This window comes from Mandrillus leucophaeus, unplaced genomic scaffold, assembly GCF_000951045.1.
Source record: "Mandrillus leucophaeus isolate KB7577 unplaced genomic scaffold, Mleu.le_1.0 Scaffold1559, whole genome shotgun sequence".
Lineage (NCBI taxonomy): Eukaryota > Metazoa > Chordata > Mammalia > Primates > Cercopithecidae > Mandrillus > Mandrillus leucophaeus.
In genome coordinates this window covers 186245-201155 of record NW_012101542.1, presented here as the reverse complement: position 1 = coordinate 201155, position 14911 = coordinate 186245, and the positions used below count along the sequence as shown (strand labels likewise).

General features: G+C 38.5%; 1 protein-coding gene across 1 annotated transcript in view; it reads left to right on the top strand.

Annotated features, from left to right (window-relative positions):
- DNAJC3 (DnaJ (Hsp40) homolog, subfamily C, member 3) overlaps positions 1-14911 on the top strand; it is a 111357-nt gene that overhangs the window by 86953 nt on the left and 9493 nt on the right. The window lies entirely within an intron of this gene.

Below are 14911 nucleotides of genomic sequence, written 5' to 3'. Positions count from 1 at the left end.
TATATACACATATATATACACACACACACACATACCACCTCTGTGTATCAGCAGTATCAGCCCCCAGCCCAGCTGCGTTTTAGTAAGAGTGGTCAAATTTAAGATATTTGTTAAAAACACTGCTTGGTTTCTATTCCTTATGAGGTAAACATTTTTAACCCAAAGGAGTCTGAATAGTGGAACTTCAGGCAAGTGCTTGTGCCATCAGGTCAGGCAGCCTACGAGGGAGGTACTGGGGCCACAGGCCTGCCTCCTGGGCATGAAGGAGACCATTCCCTCTAGCAGATCAGATTTCTCTTGGCTGATGCTTTTTTTCAAGGTTGTTAACCAGGGGTTCCTGGCTTCTGTTTATGTGGAGGAGAGGGGAAGAGATTGGTCCTTGTTGGAAGATGCTGATTGTATTTAAGATCATAACTAAATGTGACTTTATAAGCTGGAGGCTGCTTATATTATTGCCATTCTTTATACAACATTATAATAACCATGGACACATGTAATCAGAATCTAGAAAGCAGATGCTTCTGAAACTTCCACCTCTTGAAATAAGTGCATCTACTTTAGCTCAGCTAATTAGTTGGAAGCAGGTGGTTAGAATAAATGGCTAGTCCTTTGCAAAAACAGTTAGTGGGATATGGCACGTAGGTTGATGAAGTCCTTTGGCTGTACATTTCCTGAACTGTAAAGTCGTGCTTGCAGTTTTTATTCACACTCAGGCCTCTTAGCCACAGCTGCAGACTTCTCATTTCTTTTGAAAAGTGTGTGGTTACAAGGAACACTACATAGCTACCTGCTAGTTTGGTATTAGCACATTTGCTGACCATATCAGTTGGGTAAAACATTGTACTCCCTCTGGTGCCAACTCTGTGAACCCATGAGCGTAATATGTAGGTGAGGAAGTAGGAAACTGTTACAATAGTCAAACAATATTATTCAGAAAAAGACATAAGATGGATTTCCAAATTATGAAAAGCTTAAAGTGTTGGAAGTAAAAAGTGCTAAGGAAAAAAAGTTCAAGGTCACTGCAGGTGCATAGCTGGGACAGATGCTTAGAAGGCTGTGGAGGGGTCCTTTGCCCTCTCCCAACAGTGACAAGACACATTTGATTTAGTGCAGAGGGTAGGTTTGGATAGAGAAACCTATATGAAACCTATATGAAACAGTCATAGATGTGTTATCATTTTGGCTTTTTGTTAATTGACAAGACTGTAATTTCCTGTGACTAATGAGTGTGATCTCAAGTATGCTTCTTTAAGAAAGGAAAAAAAAAAAAAAAACCCAAGATTTTTCATCATCTTAAATAGAAACAGACTAAGTATATGAACGAAGGCCTATATTTGTATCTGCCTACTCCAGTGCTTTGAATAGAGTTGGTGATATTTCTTAACTGTTGATAAAGTACAGCACAAGATTTAAAATCTCATAGTTCAACAGAACTGCAATTATTTTATTTGTATTTTACTGTTAGCACTTTTATCTCTTTTCCCCTATAAAAATGTTAACAGTCCCTCATGTATAATGGATGCTAAAAATAAAGTCAACAAAACAGATGTATAGAGCATGTTAGTGTATCAGATTCAGTTAGTGTGCAGAACAAATTTTGGCCCCTGTGTATAGAATTAAACATAGTATCTCTCTTCATTGTTTAAATTGGCCTAAAATATAATGGCTAGACTTGCCCTCAGATTTGATGTTAGAATGTGATCTACTGTAGGAAGTAGTTACCTCAGTGGGAGAAGCTGACTTGAAATTGTTCAGCCCTCTTCACTGAGCTCACAGCTCTCATACACTTCTGGACTCATCATGAGGCTGTATCCTGAGGTTCTTAGATATAAGATCTTTCGCTTTGTTGTCTTAAGGATGAATATGCATAAAACATAGTGGTAGGAAACTTTTTATTTTCATTGTTTATATTATGACAGTCTCAGCAGGTAAACACTCCCCCCAACATTTTATGAGAAATTTCAAATAAAGAGAAAAGTTGAAAGAATTTCACAATGAACACCCATATCCTCACCATACAGATACTGAAATTAACAGTTTACAATGCCTTATCACATGTATCTGTCTCTCTAGCCCTCCATTTATCCATCAGTTCATCTTTTTATGATGCATTTAAAAAAAGGTATTTGGTTTACTTTTCCCCCAAATACTTCAACTTGTGTATCATTAACTTGAATTTGTTTACTGTCCTCCATTTTTTTCTTTCTTTAGGGATAATTTTAGATACAGTAAAATGCACAAGTCTTAGGGATACCATTCCTAAGGTCTGATACCCATGCGACATGTTAAAGCAAGAAATCATTCATGACACTTGTTAAAGACAGTAAGTCAGATTTTATTGAAGGGGGACTATGGTGCAGGTAGAGGGGCCACTGCAACGGGGTCTCGCACTGGGGAGAGAGATTGGGTTTGACTCTGACTCCAGCAAGGACAAATGGGGATTTACAGCCAAGGAGCAGAGTTGGGGTCAGTGGGTGGGGTTCTTGCTAGTTAAGGTCAACAGACTATGTGTTGAAGGCAGGCCAGGGTCATATGGAGAGTGGAGGGTGAGAAGTGTGACAGATACTGGCGGGGAGGGGTTTCCCTACACTGATGTAGCAGGATTCTTGCTCAAGCTGGATTCCACAGGAACAGAGAGGGAAGTCTAGGGTCTGGATCTGGTCAGAAAGAGGACTCAGAGGAGCTGACCAAATTTCTGGTCAAAGGAGACAATCTTTGTTTAACCCAACTCCTGTCAAGATATAGGACATTGTATTACCCTCTTGTCTCTTACCAGTCAGTCCCCATCCCATCCCCCACAGGCAACTCTGTTCTGATTTTCTCCATCATGGATTAGCTTGGCCAATTCCAGATCTTCATATAAATACAGCCATGTATAGTATGTCCTCTTTTGTATAAAGCTTCATTCCTTCAGCATGTTTTTGAGATTTATTCAAAGCTTCATTCCTTCAGCATGTTTTTGAGATTTATTTATGTTATTACATGCTTTGGTAGTTGATTCTTTTTTATTGATCAAGAGCAGAAGTTGGCAAACTTTTCCTACAAAGAGCCAAATAGTAGAGACCCTGTGCACCATGTGGTGTCTGTTGCAACTACTCAGCTCTGCCATTGCAGTGCAAATGTGACCGTAGATAATATGCAAATGTGACTGTAGATAATATGCAAATGTGACCGTAGATAATATGCAAATGAATAGGCATGGTTGTGTTCCAGTAAAACTTCATTTTGAAAAACAGGTGGTGGGCTGGTAGCACTTTTTTCACTTTTCCACTATAAAAAAGCAGAAAAGTATTCAGTATTTCACCAATAATCCTATCCTTGATGAAGGATATTTCATTTCATGCATATATCACACTTTATCTACTGTCATATTACCAGACACTTCAGCTGACTTTTTTAGTTATTTAAAAAAAGCTGCTACGAACATTATTCTAACGGGCTTTTCTTAGACATATGTTTTTGTTTATCTGCAAGCGGAGTTGCTGTCATAGTGTAAGGTGCTTGCTCAGTTTTAAAAGAAACTGCCAGACTCTTTCTAAGGTAATGTATAATTTATACTCCTACAGTAAAGTACAGGAGTTCCATTGCTTCACATCCTTGCAAGGATTTTGTGTTGTCACTCTTTTTAGTTTTATCCATTTCGGTGTGTGTTAGTATCGATTGTGGTTTTAATGTGTGTTTCCTTGTTGACTAAGGTTGTTGAATAATTTCATGTGTTATTTCTGTGTTTAAATATCTTACTTTGTGAAGTAAGCATTCTCTACATGCTTACCCACTTAAAAATATTTGCTGTTTCGTTTTGTTTCAGAGTTGAACTTATTTATATATTTATGTTTTCCCCTTTATTCCATTAATGTGGTAAATTAAACTGACATTTCTAAAGTTAAGTCAACCTTTAATTATTGGGACAAACTCTTCTTGGACAGGGATTTAGATATTGCTGGATTGGATTTGCTAACATTTTAAGAAGTGTGCATCTGTGTTCATGAGGGATAATTGTTCTGTAACTTTTTTTGGTAATGTCTTTGTCAGAGTTTAGTGTTAAGGGTGTACTGGACTCAACCAGTTCAAAATTGTTCCTTCCTCCTCTATTTTCGGAAAGACATATAAGATTGGTATCATCTTTTCTTTAAAGTTTGAGAGAATTCACCAGTAAAACCATCTTGGTCTTGGAAGTCGTTTTTGATTTTTTTTTTTTTTTTTTTTTGGTTTTTTTTTTTTTTTGAGACAAAGTCTGGCTCTGTCACCCAGGCTGGAGTGCAGTGGCGCGATATCGGCTTACTGCAACCTCCACCTTCCCGGGTTCACACCATTCTCCTGCCTCAGCCTCCCGAGTAGCTGGGACTATAGGCGCCGCCATCACGCCCGGCTAATTTTTTTGCATTTTTAGTAGAGACGGGGTTTCACCGTTTTCGCCAGGATGGTCTCGATCTCCTGACCCTGTGATCCGCTCACCTCGGCCTCCCAAAGTGCTGGGATTACAGGCGTGAGCCACCGCGCCCGGCTGGTAGGATGGTTTTTTTATGACAAATTTAGCTTTTTTAAATTTTGTTTTTGCTTTTTTTGAGACAAGGTCTTGCTGTGTCACCCAGGCTGGAATGTAGTGGCACAGTTATGACTCACTGCAGCCTTGCCCTCCCAGGCTCAAGTGATCCTCCCACCTCAGCCTCCCGAGTAGCTTGGACTACAGGTTCATCTCACCACACCTGGCTAGTTTTTGTATTTTTTGTAGAGATGGTATTTTGCCATGCTGCCCAGGCTAGTCTCAAACTCCTGGGATCAAGTGATCTGCCCACCTTGGCCTCCCAAAGTGCTGGGACTACAGGCGTTAGTCACTGCAACTGGCCTTATTTCGTTTTATTCAGTATAAGGTTATTAATATTTTCTGTTTCATCTGTTAGTTTTTATAAGTTACGTCTTTAAGGAATGTTTCCATTTCTTGACATTGCTGAATTTGTTGGCATGAAGTTCATAATATCTTATTATTTAATGTCTATAAGATCTGTAAGATGATTCCTGCTTTGTTTCTAATATTAATAATTTGTATTTTCTTTTTTCCTGTTGATCATTGTAGACAGAGTTTGGTCAATTTTGTTGATCTTTTTAAGGAACCAACTTCGGGATTTGTTAATGGTTTCTGTGGTTTTTCTTTATTACTTGACCGATTTCTGCTCTTTAGTTCCTTAGACTTACTTTGGTTGTACTTTGTGCTTTTGCTAGAACGTTCATTGATTTTAGGCCTTTCTTTCTTTTTAAATACAAGCATTTAAAGTTGCACCTTTCACATTTTGTTTTACTTTCATTATAACTTGACTTGAAGTGTATTGTAATTTCCCTTCTGACTTCTGTGATGCATGGATTATGTATAGGTGTTCTAATTTTCAAATACTTGATGGTTTCTTAGGTACTTTATTATTTATTTTGAATTTAATTCCATTGTGGTCAGAGAACATACTAGGTGTGATTTCCTTCCTTTTAAATTTATTTAGGCTTGTTTTGTGGTCCAGCATGGTATCTACCTTGATATATTCTATGTACACTTGAAAATAAGGTGTATTCTGCAATTGCTGGGTGTAATATTTGTTAGTTTTTCCATCCGGTATGAGGTGAGAGTTGTTAAGATCTTTATCTGTTGTGGAAATTGCGAACTTTCCTGTTTCTCTTTAATATTGTCAATATTTCCTTCATGCATTTTGAAGCTCTGCTATTAGCCTACATATTTATGACTGTCAAGTGTTCTCCTGACGAATTTTTACTTTTATTTTTACCCAGTGTTCCTGTGTATCACTGGCAATACTCTTTTTCTTGAAGTTTTATATGATATTAATAGAACCACCTCTGCCTTCTTGATCTTACTGCTTGCATGGTATATCTGTCTTCATCCATTTACTTTCAATGTGTTTGTGCCTTTTAAGTGTGTCTCTTATAGACATCATGTAGTTGGAACTTGCTTTGTTTCTATCAGTTTTGATAATTATAATCTCCTTTGTTTGAAGTGTTTACTTGATCAGTATTAACGTGATTATTGATATGGTTGTATGTAGGTCCGCCATTTTACTATTGTTTTCTTTTCGTCCTTTTGTTTTTGAATTTTTTTGTTCCTCTGTTTCTGTTGTCATTTAGATTATTTGAATATTTCTAGTATCCCCTCTGGAGTGCAGCAGTTTTTCACAGGCGTGATTATATTGCATTGTAGTCTTAACCTCCTGACCTCAAGCAGTCCTCCTGCCTCAGCCTCCCAAGTAGCTGGGACTATAGGTGCATGTCCTGCACCTGACTGTAACCACTTTTTAAATAAATTTCTAATATTAGTTTAATAGTTTCTAATTATTAGCTACCACTATAACTGAAATTAAAATATGTCTTCCTCTAGCTCTTGATTTATCAATTTTAGGCAGTATCCCTTGTCTGCCTGTTACAGAAGAGGAAGAACGAGTAGACCTCACTAGTTCCTTCTGTTCAAATACTCAACTTCAATTTTAGTTGAGTATTTGATCTTTTGGTTATATTTACAGCTTTAATGTAATATAAATAAATTTTAATATACCCAAGTTTCTTTCTTGCTCTGTCACCTTTAGATAGCATCTCGATTGTATACTACTGATAATAAGGAAATTAGTATATTTCCATCTTATCTTTCAACTACATTTTAAGTATGTGTTAGTATACTTTTATAATGTTTGTAGTATTTAGATTATTTCCTCTAACTATAATTGTGGATAGTAAGGAAATGAAAGCCATTTAGTAGACTAATGTATAGCTGCAGTCTCAAGTCATGTGTTTGAATCCTTAGAGAAGGAGATGTAATCATTTCACCAACCAGTGTCAGATGCATGGAATCACTTGTTCACACACGGCCACACTTTTAGTATGCTTCTCATTTGGCGCAGGATTTTTTGGTAAGCTTTACCCCGAGTTAGAGTTACTGTTTCTCTGCCAGAAGAAACCTATGCCTCTGTCTTACTAAGAACATCTTGAGATTTTTAATGACACAGTTTGTATGAATGAGATCTGCTCTCTGTGAAGATACATTTTTTTTTTTTTACTTTTTTTTTCTTTTCACTTTTTTTTTCTTTTCACTCTGAAGATATTCTTTAGCCCTATAACTCCTGGCTGTGCCTGGCCTGCTGCACATCTTTTGCCCCAGAACTCCTTTCACTGCCTTTCTGGGTTTTTCTGTCTTCATTTTAAAAATTTAATCATGTCTTCATCTTTCTTGGATTCTTTTTTTATTTTACTTAAAGTGCATCTTCAAAAAGTGATATGAATGCGTCTGATGCCAGAAGGGAATATTGAAGCTTCTCAGAAATTCAGAGGAAAAATGATTTTTAACAGACTTCTATGTATAGTAAACTATTAATTAGGGTAAGAATTCAGTGCAATTGTTTAGACGTTTTCTTTTTTCAGTGTTCTGGAGACACTGGAATCACCTGTGCTGTAAAAGTTTGGAACAATCTCTGGAAGGACTGCTGCTTTACTGGGAGGTGACTTAGTGACAGCTTTCTCTGTGAAAAATGTTTTGTTTGGGCTTTGCTTTCTGAGCCAATGAAATTCTTTTAAATAGGTTAAGCAAATTTGCATTTATCGATATGACAGATTTACTTAATTCAGAATTCACAAGAGACAAAGTAGGACATTAAATTATAATAAAAGGGTTCATTCATTGAGAATCTATGAATATATCTGACATCAGTTTTCCCAAACACATAAAGCAAATATTGACAGAATTGAAGCAAAAAATAGCCAGCAGTATAATAATGGCATGATACTTCAGTATCCCACTTTTAGTAATGAATAATAAAGCAAGATAGAATATTAATAAGGGAACAAAAAACTTGAATGCACCATAAAACAATTACACCTAACAAATGTATACAGACAGCAGAGCACACATTCTTTTCAGTAGCTCATGAAACATTTTCCTAGATAGACCATGTGTGACACCACAAGTCTTAACAAATTTTTTAAAATTGAAATTTTACAGACTATGATTGATGGCCCAAATGGAATAAAACTAGAAATCACTAACAGAAGGAAAACTGAAAAATTCACAAAATATGAAAATGAGACACCACACTCTTGAGCATGCTCTTGTTGAAGGGTCGAAGACATACTATTGTGAAGATGGCCATGCTGCCCACAGTGAGCCACACGTGCAGCACGCCTTTCAATTCCCAATGTTACTTTTCTGAAAATAGAAAAAAACCCACAAAATTACATGAAATCTCCAGGGACCATGAAAAGTCTGACAATCTTAAAAGAAGAAAAACATTGGAGGCATTACACATAATGTCTGAACACCAAACAAAGCTACAGTAACCAAAGCACTTTGGCATGGGTGTAAAGGCAGGACATCAAAGCAGTGAAGCAGAATGCAGCACAGATCTCATCTCTTGCATACATGCTCAAGTGAGTTATTTGCACACCGTTTATTGAAGCATTATCCACAAAAGCCAATAGGTGAAAGCAATTTAAACTTCCTTTACCAAATGAGTGGATACATATAACTTGGAATACAAAAAAATGGAATACTACTCAGCTTTTAAAACGCAGGAAGTTTTCTAATATCTACCATAAAGACAAATTTGAGGACATTATGCTAAATTTAATAACCCAGCCACACACAGAAAAATACTGTATGAATCTACTTACATGGAATATCTAAAGTAGTTAACACCCTTAAAAAGAGAAAATAGAATGTTGTTTGTACAGTAAAAACGTTGAATTGAAAAACACCAAAATGTGTGCCCTTTATGAATGTGTAGTCATAGTTGAGAATTGTAGCTATCTAGAATTATTTTTTAGTAATCTGTTCGGTATTTTTTTGTGAAATTTTTTCTGCCAGTGTATATTCCTGTGTCTCATGTTTTACGATAGGCTATGTCACATTGTGTTGTTTTTATTTATGTATTATAATTTTGTATGCCAATATTCGACTCTGTAAACATTAAGACAGTGTTTGGACAGAAGTCAGATATGGATCAGTCGTACATCTGTTGCCAATATAATTATTTCCATTTTTGTTTTCCTGTATAACTATTACCCTATTTTATGACTTGTATATCTGCTTTTTTTTGGTTGGTGGTCAGTGGTTTTATTTTTAATTGTAAAAAATACATAATGAAATTTATAATCTTTAATATTTTCAATTATATAGTTAAGTATATTGAAATTGTTAGCAACATAGCTCTAGAACATTTTTATTTTTATAAAAGTAATATGCAATACACATGAATCTCAGGCTTTTAAAACTCTCTATTTCATTTTGTTAGATCCTTCATTTTTCTCTTCTCCCTTGTCCTCCTTCTTGTTTTGTCTTCATGTCTATGATAGTTTTGATTTGTTCTTATTTTTCTTGAGTCCTGATTGCTCACATTTTTACCTCCTCATCATCTTCCGGTCTCTTTCCTGAGTTCTGATTCTGCTTTGTGATTCCCCTTAATGGAAGTGATTAGATTAAGTTCCATAATTGGTCTATGATGCTTGCCCAGAATTTTCTTTGGTTTTGTTTTTCTGATGGCTATTCAGAAAATAGTATTCTTTGGCTATGTTTTTCTGATGCATGTTCATTAGATAAGTTTTACATGTTCTTCTGCTGATTTGATTTTTAAATATCTTTTAAGTGATACTATGCCAGTTAAAAAAAAAATTATTACTCATCATAAAATGAGTTGGAGTTCACTGCCCTAACTGACTGTGGTGCTAGTCCTCTGGATGTCAGTTTTGTTTCTTTGTTTTCTGCATGTAAGGCGTGCTGGGGCCAGGGCAGCCTTCTTAGTTAATAGTCGCAGTACTCTCTGCTTTCCTGTTTCCACAGACATTCTGCTTCCTGCTAAAATGATTTTGCTGTCTAGCCCTGCCCTCTCTACTTCTCTGCACCAAACCATGGCCAGGAGGTCATCTGCCGCCAGCCCCACTCACCCCTCTACCCCCTTCCTTTGCTACACTAAAGGGTGTATGTTTTGCACTTCAGGATGAGCCCCTCACCTTCAGGGAGCATAGGGTTGCTGTTCTCTGGGATGCGCCGCACAGGCTGTTTTGCTGTTGCCTCTCATTGTATTCTCTTCTTTACCTCTGTCTTGCCCCAGTAAGGCCTCTGCTTTATGTCCCCTATGTGCACTCTAGATTTCCTGGTTCTTGTAATATGCAAGGGATATAGTTTGTCACTTCAGGGTAAGCCCATACTCCTAGAAGGTATATTTTGTCAGCATTTTCTGTGATCTTTTACCATTTGGCTTTCTCACTATTTGCTTCCCTCCTCGTCTTAGGTTCACTGCTAATATTAGCACCTTTTAGCAACCCTTGTCCAGTTTCTTTGTATTGTTTTGCTGAAAATGGAGTTTGGAGCTGCCCCATCCGTTTACCTTGTTTCTTTTGTGTACTATGCAGCAGGAGAATATTGGTGTTCCATGGGGCTTGTTTATATTGGAGGTTGGATGTACTATATTCTTTCAAAGGATCTCTTTGCACTGAGAGTAGACTTTTAGGGGAATCGGGTGGAAGCTGGGAACACCTGTTGGGAAACTGTTTTAATGATTCAGGTGAATGGTGGCCCGTGTCACAGTGCTAACTATGGAAATGCTGAGAAGTGGTTAAACGATGGCTATATTGTGAAGGAAAGCTGATCTGGAACTTGCTAATGGATTGGCAGGGTGAGAGAGGGAATCACTTGTAGCTGTGTGCACCTGTCTTTCAAATGCTGGTCTGTGCTGGGGAGCTCAGGGCAGGCCGTAAGTGAATAGGACCTGTTCACTGGAGAACGTCCCTGGTGGCACTTGCCCAGCTGCCCTGATGAGCCCTGCTTCACTCATTTAACTGATCAGGGGGTCGGTAAAATGATCTATTGAACTTTGGTTTTCTGGGTGGGACCACTTTTTGTTTGTTTCAGGTTTGTTGTAGAGGTGTGCGTGCCCTACAGGGGCGCTCCACAGGCACACCTTTCACTCTGCTTACGGTAGGGGTTAATGCTGCAGCTCCATATACAGGGGCCAGAGCCTGCCCAGCCATCCCGTAGTCATCTCACGGACTATCCTGACGGTTGCCTTATAGCTACTTCTGCTTGCCAAACTGAGGGTCCTTGGCCAAAGATAATGGCTTCCAGATCTGCCAGGGCCTCTTATAGTGTCTGCTTACATTATGGTTCTCTCTACTTAGGTTTATTACTAATGTGCTCCCACTTCCTATCTTCCAGAAATTTATCAAAGTTGGTGGTCTGCTGTTGTCTTCAGTGCTGCTATGGTTATATTACTTTTCGTCATTTCGGTGGCAAGGAGGGTAGGCAAACGTGTGTGCTTACGTCTCCCATCCTAAGCTACTGATTGCTCCTTAGGAATGTGAAGGGAATATAGAAGAAAAGTAATTTGGGATAGATAAGATTTTTTAGATTCAGAGGTTAGAAAATGAATTGGCTAATATGTAACATGGTATTCTTTATCTAGGGCTGACATATGTCTGGCTTATTCTACTTTTCAGTTATGGTGATGGGATAAACATTGGATGGGGGTGTGTGTGTATGTTTTTATACTTTAAGTGCTGGGATACATGTGCAGAATGTACAGGTTTGTTACATAGGTATACACATGGCATGGTGATTTGCTGCACCCATCAACCCATCATCTACATTAGGTATTTCTCCTAATGCTATCCCTCCCCCAACCCCCCACCCCACACAGGCCCCAGTGTGTGATGTTCCCCTCCCTGTGTCCACGTGTTCTCATTGTTCAACTCCCACTTATGAGTGAGAACATGCGGTGTTTGGTTTTCTGTTCCTGTGTTAGTTTCCACCTTCATCCGTGTCCCTGCGAAGAACATGAACTCATCCTTTTTTATGGCTGCATAGTATTCCATGGTGTATATGTGCTACATTTTCTTTATCCAGTCTATCATTGATGGACATTTGGGTTGGTTCCAAGTCTTTGCTATTGTGAACAGCGCTGCAATAAACATACCTGTGCATGTGTCTTTATACTAGAATGATTTACAATCCTTTGGGTATGTACCCAGTAATGAGATTGCAGGGTCAAATGGTAATTCTAGTTCCAGATCCTTGGTGAATCACCACACTGTCTTCTACAATGGTTGAACTAATTTACTCTCCCACCAACAGTGTTAAAGGGTTCCTATTTCTCCACATCCTCTCCAGCATCTGTTGTTTCCTGACTTTTTAATGATCACCATTCTAACTGGTGTGAGATAGTATCTCCTTGTGGTTCTGATTTGCATTTCTCTAATGACCAGTGATGATGAGTTTTCTTTCATATGTCTGTTGGCTGCATAAATGTTTTCTTTTGAGAAGTGTCTGTTCATATCCTTTGCCCACTTCTTGATAGGGTTGTTTTCTTATAAATTCATTTAAGTTCCCTATAGATTCTGGATGTTAGCCCTTTGCCAGATGGTTGCCTGTTCACTCTGATGATAGTTTCTTTTGCTGTGCAGAAGCTCTTTAATTAGATCCCATTTGTCAATTTTGGCTTTTGTTGCCATTGTTTTTGGTATTTTAGTCATGAAGTCTTTGTCCATGCCTATGTCCTGAATGGTATTGCCTAGGTTTTCTTCTATGGTTTTTATGGTTTTATGTCTTACATTTAAGTCTTTAATCCACCTTGAGTTAATTTTTGTATAATGTGTAAGGAATGGGTCTAGTTTCAGTTTTCCGCATATGGCTAGCCAGTTTTCCCAACACCATTTATTAAATAGGGAGTCCTTTCCCCATTGCTTGTTTTTGTCTGTTGGGTTTTTTTTTTCCTTAGATTGTCTCTTAGATTGTGGAGTCTGAGAAAGTGTAATTTAAAATGTTCTGTCTAGGTATATCTGTGGGAAGTCTTACATCATCCATACTTAGGTTTCTAATTAGTTGTCTGCAATTATGTGAATATAGGAAACAACCTATAATTTTACATTTTTGTCTTATATTGGGGAAATGTGTTCACCTTAAATTCTAACACAAATACGATACAAAAGACTGCTTTAGGGAGATACCCTGAACATGTAAGAATGAAAACATATTTTAAATGTAGAGTCTGCACAAGTCGCAAAATTGTGTATATACTGAAACATTTTCCTGTTGTATTCCTTCAAGGTCTGTTTCCTTACTAAGCTGTGTGTTGTGCTATGGGTGTTAATTGTAAAGTTAAACCTTACTACTATTTATGATGGTTTTGTTTTTATACTACATTGGGAGAAGTTTTTTACGTCCCCGTGGGTTGGGCTGTAGGAACATTTAGTTTAATGATGCACTGATGCGAGAATTCACTTTAGGATAAAAGATGGAAGGGTCCCCTTCCCCAGTGCCACAGGGCCAAAGGTGGTGGCGGTTCGTTTTTCTATGCAGTGTGTAGCCTGTCAAAATTTGTTAGTCTTGTTGTAGGACTCTTTCCTTAGTTCAGCTAAAGACAGGGGGTCCATGTCACACAGCCACGAAAAATTCGGCTCACAGACAATTTGAAGAGGGCAAGATTTATTGGGTGAAAAGGAAACAGGGACTGTCTACAAGGCCAAAGTCCCAGCTAGTGTGCTTCCCACCTTGCAGATTGAATCCCAGGTTCCACCCAGGAGGAAGAGGGAGGGGCCAGGCTCCTCCCCACTGCAAATGGTGCGAACTTCCTGAGGCTCCACCCCAGTGCGCACTCCTCCCAGCGTGCAGAGCAGATGGAGGTTTTCCGGGAACCCCTTTGCATTCGGCTGTCTCAGTCTTACCCCAATATCTTTCTCATTTTAATCTGTCCAAGGTGTCTTACATTCCCTGTGTTTAGCTATTGCCAAGATGAGTGTTCAGATGTCTTTTCTCCTAGTGAAATGCATTTTCATGAAAACAAGAATTTGAACCCAGCAATCTATTATTGGAATTATCTATCCAGGGAGAATATTGAGAAAAATTTGAGTGGGGGCTTCGCTAGACCATCTCCAGATTTGGTGATCTGGTAAGAAGATACACAGGACTCAGCATATAGTTGTACTCAGGGCTTTCATTCTAGTGAAAAAGCAAAGTCAGCAAAGGGAAAAGGTGTAAGGGGGAGAATCTGGAGGAAACCAGGCAGAAGATTCCAGGACTCCTTTCCCTGTGATGTCACAAAGGACAGGCTTAGTTTTCCCAGCAATGAGAAATTCTACAATGTGTGAAATGTTGTCTATCAGGGAAGCTCGCTAGAGACACTGCACCCAGAATTTTTGTTGGGGACTAGTCACTAGACACCTTCTGCCTGGCCTGCACCAAAATCGCAGACTCCCAGAAGGAAAGATGTTTAGCATAAACTACATTTTTCATACAAACAGTTCAGCCATGAGTCATTCTTACCATGGAATGTTGGGAGCACTCCTGAAATCTGGCTTCCCAAACATCAGCAGTAAGCCAACCTTGTCAGCAGACTTTTCTACGGATAGTAGTCTCGAGACTGCTGTGTTGACTCTTCTGCATGGTATTAGATACCCAGGTGCCTTGTATTTTCTAAGTATTTAAAATACTGTGTATTAGCTGGGCGTGGTGGTGCATGCCTGTAGTCCCAGCTACTTCATGGGCCTGAGGCAGGAGGATGGCTTGTGCCTGTGAGGTCGAAGTTGCAGTGAGCCAAAGTGAGAGAGACCCCGTCTCTTAAATTTTTTTTTTTTTTTTTTAAAAATACTGTGTAATAAAACAAAAGATGTAATGTGGATAGTCCCCAGACTGCCTGTACTGGGACTGTATGTGTTTTGTATGTTGATTGACACTTAGGTTTGTAATAGTGTTAGAGCCTGTGGGTTACTGAGTTATTCAGATTGTGGACAGCTCCTTCCGTTCCCTTTCTTTCTATAATTCTTTTTTTCTAGCTTCCCATTGACCAAACACACCTCCTGATCCCTTTCTAAACATCTAATTCTTCTGCACTGTTGTCAATCCATAACTGACCAGGCAGATTTGCTTTATCACTGTCTTTGT